The sequence below is a fragment of the Pinus tabuliformis genome, chromosome 8 (assembly GCF_031772625.1).
Source record: "Pinus tabuliformis cultivar Carrire ecotype Pingquan chromosome 8, CPIR1, whole genome shotgun sequence".
Classification (NCBI taxonomy): Eukaryota; Viridiplantae; Streptophyta; class Pinopsida; order Pinales; family Pinaceae; genus Pinus; species Pinus tabuliformis.
The window spans coordinates 1927327056-1927334995 of NC_142294.1; positions in this window are offsets into that span (position 1 = coordinate 1927327056).

The following is a 7940-nucleotide window of genomic DNA, read 5'->3' on the forward strand; positions in this document are numbered from 1 at the left end:
AAGTCGACTTAGGAACAACCCTTTCAGTACATTGAAGCTTGCATGCCTCAATGGCAAGTTTCTCACTTCCGGTAACAGGTTTACATCAATGGCCTTCGACTGAAAGATTTTCGTGGTGTTCGATGCCAAGTCCCTTATTCACACCACGTGAATTGTACTGTAGTACCTTGAGGGTCATCATCATTATCGGTGATTCCTCTCGTGCCTGTTAACAGCTTACATCATTGGCTGGTAATCAGGCGATGTCTTTCCATGTTCAACTCCAGAACATCTTTCACATGGATTGACTTGTACTCCGAGTGAAGATTGAACGAGTTTGAAGACCCCGGATCTAGTTTCATCCATCCGGGCTGCGATATATTCAGGAAAATAAAGACATCAAATGTACATTGTTGCTACACAGATGATCATCTGAATCAAAGGATGATGATTCTATTAGAATCATTAGTCTCCCGCACAGACGTTTGTCTGTCTTATGTACATGAAAATGAATTTATAAAGCTGAGCATGGGAATGCCTGCCTCAGCTAGATCATGAAAAATATTATGAAGATAATGTATTGTATTGTATCTTATTACAAGTCGCCTTCCAGCTTGAAAAAACTTCAAATCCTCATGATAAAGCATTTCACCCGACATCAAAGATTAATGACCTCATGCTTTAGGGGGCAACTGTTATAGACATTTTTGGGCACTGCAACCCCAATCAAACATGTCCATAAACCAAGGGCTCCTAAGTCCCTAAAAGTGTTGTTCCATCCCCTAAAAGAACAAGGTCAACTGATTACATCATCTCCCAAAAGTTCTCCATGAAAAACTACTCAGAACTGGTCAAAACTGGACCATCTCACCTGCTCCATGGTCAAAGTGCGATGCATCCCACCTAAATGCACACGGGAGGTGTGATGCATACTGAAAATCCATTCTATGGGGTGCGATGGGCGAGATTGGACAAATGGCAGAGTCAATTTGTGAGGTGGATGATCATGGAATCTTCCAGAAACTTCTCCTGTGACACTTGCCTCTCTGAATTCACCCAGGGATGAGTAAGAGATCATCAATCTCCAAGTGGAATCAAGAACTATCAGAGAGAGGACACTAGTCAAATCCCAGAAGCTGACTCACCCCCCTGTAATCATCTATATATGGATCCCTCATCCCAGAGATCCAGATGCTGGAATTTTGTATCTTGTAAGGAAGTGTTGTTGGTTTCTTGTTGGAATATCATAGTGTTGGGTGAGCTAAGCTTTTCATGAGCTGAAAGAAGGGCTTTCATGCTGGAGGATGACGTTGGGTCAGAACACTTGGTTGTAATCCTCTTTGTTATTCTTGATTATTAATAAAGATATTCAATTTTTTCTCCACATTCTTGTATGTTTGATGATATATGCATTTTTGTGGTCAATATACCTCTGGTCCTATATTGTTTATGATTGTAGATCTCTGTTCTTCGATAGTATTATGCTGCTTTGATTCCACAGGTGCTCTTTGAAGTTGGGTAGACGAAGGAGAAGTGGCAAGGATCTGTCATAAAGGAGAGGAATCAAGCAAGGAACCAAGCGCAAGACTGAGGTTAGTGTCCTTCATTCCACTCTTATCTACTTTTCATAAAGGAAAATGAAAGTGGTTTTAGTTTGTTTGTTTCTAAGATAGCTACCAGTCTTCGTGGGACTAGCAGATCCGAGTGGACACTAGATTTCCCGATAACACTGGGTAGATGCTGAAGGATTTGGGCAAAGTTGTCCATCATCGCATTCCTTTATCGCTCGAGGGCCTCTTCGAGAAAGATTTTGATAGGATCTCCTACCCCCTCATCTTTCTTTGCATCCACCATGGGAGGCCATCAGGATTTGCAAGGCTGGTCTTGTAAAGGTTCGACCAGTTCAAGCCATAACTCCTTCTATCCCGACCTCGTTGGGGACATGCAAAGAAAAACATAGAAAGAGAAGACGCCTCTGATACCACTGATCCGGATTTAAACAGGAACACAACAAATTATAGATATAACCATAAATACAGAGATGCAGCAGAAATAATACTTCATTTCATTAATGTAAAATACTGAAATATGCTTACAAATAGAAATGGAAATAAACCATCTAGGGCGATGGTAGCATATCTCTGAGAAGAGATGTGATGGCTACATGCCTCTAAACTGTGTTATAATGAGGCTCGAAGGCCTATTTATTGTTGAGAAACAATGGAAAACCCTAAACATCCAAAAACCTAACCCTAGGAGATGAAAAGCCAAACTATGGGCCTCGTTTTGGGTAAATTGGTACATCAACTTCTCGGGGTCGTAAATTTGGTATATGATATTCGTTTGACGGCCACAATACCTCGTTAGAAAGATCTATCTGAGGAATACCACTTTAGGATGAGAACCATCAATCCATAGACTGATGTTTCTCACATTTTTCCCAAAAAAAAAAAAAAAGGTCGTTTAGTGCCTCAAAATAGCTCCGGAAGTTCAGGACCCGAAAAAACTACTAAAAATAGTAAATTGTGCGACAATTAAGGAAACTAAAAAAATGAAAGAGATAGTTGTGGAGGTCCAAGTGGGATAGATGGTTGGCCACCAACATCCACCTGGATCAAAAGTCACCTTGTCGACCTTTTCCTTCAAAATGTGCACTGCAACAGCCAACTTCCTTACCTTGGTTAAGGCCTCTGCATCATCAGGTATACCTAGCTCAGGTACAAATTTGCAAGCCTGCTCAATTTTGGTGACCAGGTTCTGACATTGTGTGTGCAACTCCTCCTTCTCCTTTAGGGCCTGAGTCTTTTCGATGAAAAGTTGTTGATTATTGACTTTGAACTCACTGAAGGTAGTGAGTGCAGGTTGTTCTCTGATCTTGATTTCTTCCACAACCCCCTAATGTAGTGCATGCAAAGACTCAAGCAGTAGCGTGGCAAGGTTCAGCCCCATGTCTTTGACTGTGTGAAGCACCGCGCGCTTCTCCTCCATCTCTGCGTGGACTGACCCTTTAGGCATAGGAAAGACTATGACGTCCTGAGGCTAGTCAACCTCTGATACTGCACTCCTTCCCTGTGTCAGGTTGGCTTGCACGCTGCTCACCTTTCCAACATTCGCCTGATTATGTTCGCTTGGATCTACAGCTCGTGCAGATCCTTCTGGATGCTCCTAAGTGTCTGCATGTATTGCTACTCGAATTACTGCAGCACCTCTGTCATTATATCTCATATTTGTCATCGATCTCATCGAGATAGCCCTCTGTGAGCACCATGGGATCAAGATGTGTCTGCTTATCAGACTTTTGCTTCTTTCACTACCCACTTTGTTGCTCCTGCGTGCACTTCTTCAGTATGAAAGGAGTGGTTTTCTCCTCACCGCCACCTCCTCCTTGCTCTGATAGCTCTTTCTCATTAGTATGGTGGGAAGCATAATTTTCATTTTCCTCTACATCCTTCTGCTCGCGCTCTGCTTGCGCTTTGTCAGCACACTCCTTCTCCATACAGGCCTTCTCTGTAGCTATCATAGCAGCCTCCTACCTCCTTTGCTCAGCCAATGTGCGTGCGGCTTGTTGAGATGTGTCCTTCTGCTTCTGCGTAGTAGAGATTTTTGTGCTTGTGCTTGACCCTACATCTAACTCTATAGGTGTGCACCATTCTCGTGGCTAAAGTCCCACAACCTCTTGGATATCTATATCCATCACCATGTAAGGCATTGTGTGCCATTTCTTCTCAAGGTCTTTACGCACTTTGATTGAGACCCTATGAAAATCGGCTTTGAATTCTTCATAATCCGATAGCTGCACGTACAAGGTGGGAGACAACCTCGGCCACTAGTTAACTACCATGTGCATGTCCATCTGCATCAACACCCAAAATATCTTTGTCTCCTTAACATGCTCCAAATATTTTGAGGCCCATAACGAGGCAAACCACGTTGCCTCGGGCAATTCTTCTTTATGTGGAGGAAACTGGTCATCTTCTAATAACCTCCAAGCAACCAAAATAATTGACAATAGTAGCCATCCATAGTGAAATGGCTTGCTCTCCTCCTGGGCCTCATGGCAATTCGTGAGGAACTCCTGACATAGATACTTGGCCCAGTTGTACTGAATCCCCTTCGTGCACTACGATGGGAGTGATATTACCAGCACCTAAACTTCATCCATGCGGCATTTTCTCATTACTTTGCCTACTAAAATCTAGGCAACCAACTGTACTACCGGGTCTCATATGGATGTGATATAGTACCCTCGCGACTTTTTAATCAGACCAAACTCCTTCATTTTATCTGCCAACTCTTTCTCTATGGTTTTTCCCCCAAATTCTTTGGTAGGTTTCGCGCCTTCGTAAGGTAATTTAGTGATCCTGTGGATCAACATGAAAGTGATAGGGATAGGATCGCCTATCCATAAGCACCCATCATGAACCAGCATGAGGAGTTGGTGCACATTGACTGGATTAATGGGGAACAATGATAATGCGTCACCAACAGCAGATTGAGCAACCTTGACTGCTCAACACTGCGCACCCACTTCATGGGCTCCAAAATTGTAACCCCTGTGTCATCAAAGTAGGTCTTCTGTATGTACTTGTGAGTTGCCAAGTGCAGAAACTCTGTGTGGTCCGCGAGGTCCCAATCTTCCATTTTAAGCATTGGAATGTGTGCTAGCCTAGGACCCTTGAACACAATTTGCTCAGGTAGCAAAGGTGTTGACACTGAGAATTTCCCCGTATTAGGATCCTTCATGATCTTAGCTTTTCCCTTCCACGAAGGGATATACTCAGGCAACCGCGTCATAGGCTCCACCCCTTTGGCATCAATATCCTCAATTCCCTAGAGTTCTTCTTCCTCTAGGTCCACTACTTTTTATGGCTGCTTATCTTTTTTCTGCTTCGCATGTGTCTTGGTATGCTTCCTCAGTGACGCGCACACCAGCACCGACTTCTTTTGTTTTTCCTTTGCAACTGGTTGCTTTTCTTTCACAACAAGTTGTTTTTATTTTTCCACAGTCTATTTCGGCCTAGGCGAACTAGGCATTGTGGGCACCGCAGGAGTAGCCTCCATGCTGGACACTTCCGGTCCTGGCACGTCGGACACAGCTTCTTCCAAACTCATGGCTTTGGCAGGGTTAGTGGAAGTGATCTTTTCAATGAATAACTCCGTGTCTTTTGCGGAATAGTTCACAAATGGAGGGCATGACAAAAATTCCTCCAAAATGCTCGGCTCATGTGTGACAGACAACGAAATTCACCTACAAGTCTTAGAGGGAAAAGTGTTCTCCGTTGGACTAGCACGCGTAATTTATAGGGGTTTTTGAATTCAAATCCGATCGTTTCCCCAAAATTCTGATACTAAATGTTGTTTTGGCGACAGATATTTTTTCCTTAATTTCCGCCACCACACTCCACTTAACCATTTTTTTGCCATCAAGTCATGAATAGTAACTCTAATGGTCATTTTCCTGCTGGGCTGCACAGTAGCTTCCCCCATGGCACATCTTCCTGAGCACAACTTCATTTGTTGCATCTTCGTCTCTCTCCGTGCAGCCTGGTCATTGCCTTGTCCTCCAACACAGGCAGTGTATTTTATAGTCCCGCGCTCTCTTGCAACTACCTGGAGCACTAAGACTACCCTGCTTCCATATAGTCATTGTGCAGGATCCCCTATATACAATATCAGCCTGCTACCATTCACTTTTCCTGGGAAGGGCTCCCCATTCAACTTCGTGAGCTGAACTACACCACCATCTGTAATTTCCTTGACAATATATGGCCCTAACCAATGCATCTGGAATTTACCCGAAAATTTATTGAACTTACTATCATATAATAAGACAAGATTGTTTACCTTGAATGTGTGAAGCTTAATATGGCGATGATGCCATGATTTTTCGTGTTCCTTCTGCACTTGTTGAAGGAATCCTACCAAAAATTGATCTTCTTCGAGCTCCATCAGCTGTGCGAACCGTTCTTCCAATGCCTCACGATCTGCCATATCTGTCAAGGCTGCTATGCGCAAGATAGTTACAATATATTCCATCGGCATCACGGCTTTGACCCCATATACTAATTTGAACGGCATTTTCCCTGTCAACTTCTTATAAGTAGTCCTATAAGCCCATAGTACTGTAGATACGCACACATCCTAGTCATTCCACTGCATGTTAAAGATCTTTGTTGGTGCGTTCTCCAAAATCTTGTTAAAGGCTTGAATAGTTCCATTTGCCTGCAGGTGATATCGTGTACTCTTCTGATGGTAGACTTGGAATTCCTCATTCAACGCGCTAATCGTTTCATTTAGAAAGTGTGTACCTCGGTCACTCATTAGCACTTTCAAGCATCCAAATCTTGTTAAGACATACTCAAACAAGTATTTTGCAGCCATATCCCCTGTACAATCCTTGACGAGCTGTGCTTCCGCCCATCTGGTTAGATATTTTGTCACAATGATAATATAGCACGCACCTGTTTTCTTTCCAGGGGGCTAAATTGGCCCAACAAAATCAATCGCCCACTTCTCAAATGCCTGCAAAGACACCTGAGGATGTAGTGGTAACTCATCCCTTCACGATGGTCTACCAGTTCTTTGACATGCATCGCATGCCTTACAGTATGCCTTGGAATCCTTGTGCAAAGTTGGCCACCATAGTCCTACACGCAAAATCTTCTACACAGTTGCTTTACCTACATAATGGCCTCCTGCAGCTCCCCCATGAGCTTCGGCAAGAATGCTATCACGCTCAAAGTCTGGCACATATCTTCGCAATATTTCATTTGCACCCATTTTATACAAATGTCCCGCAATGACTAAAAAGTCGGTTGCACACACTACTAATTCCTTCTTTTGCTAACTTGTATATCCTTGCAGTGCCATCTCCATAGTTAAGAAGTGAATAATGTCTACAAAATGGTCATCCACTACACGCACCACAAAGAGCTGCACATATGGAAACCCTTCCTCCAAACTACTGGGTTCTTAGCCTGTTTCAATTCACGACAAATGGTCAGGTCCCGCATTCAACCTCCCTGGCTTCACAATGACTTCAAATTCATACTCCTAAAATAGTAACAACCATCTACAAATCCCCCCCCCCCAACACAGGCTTGTTGACCAAATATTTTAAGGCATAATGATTTGTATACATCTTGAAATTCCCTCCTAACAGATAATACCTGAATTTTTGCAACGCATACACCATGGCCAACCCTTCGCACTCGGTCATTGAATAATTTTTCTCAGCCTTCGATAAATTCCTACTTGCGAAGGCGATAGGATGGTCCATTTCGCCTTCACCGACCTGAGTTAGCACTGCACCCAGTGCAATGCAAGAAGCATCCACGTGTACATGAAACTCCTTTGTCCAATCAGGGAATACCAAGATTGGCGTAGTTACCAGCTTTTCCTTCAACACATCTAAGATGTGTTGACATTCTTCATCCCAACAGAATGTCACATCCTTCTTTAGCAGTTTCTCCATGGGCGCAGTAATTTGAGCATAAGCTTTGATAAATTTTATATAGTAACCCGTATGTCCCAACGTCGCGCACCACTGCTTATCGTTCCTAGGGGCCTCCAAATTCACAATTACCGCAATCTTTGCAGGTTCCACCATTAATCCTTTCTTGCACACAACATGACCTAGCAAGATCCTGAAAGGAACACAAAATATGCATTTCTTCAAATTGAGCACTATCTGGTATCTGCGACATGTATCCAACATCAGGCGCAGGCTCACTACATGGCGCTTCACTAATCCAGACATTGTCCAGTCATCAAAGTATACTTCCAGAAACTTATGAATGAATTCCTTGAACGTCGCTATGACTACGTAGGAAAATATCACAGGCACATTCAAGGCATAACAGTGTACTGAAAACAACCCCACTCCGTCGTGAAGGTCGTTTTTCTCCTATCCTATGGTGAAAACCCGTCAGTAAAGGAATAGGCCTCCTGTGCTCCCATAT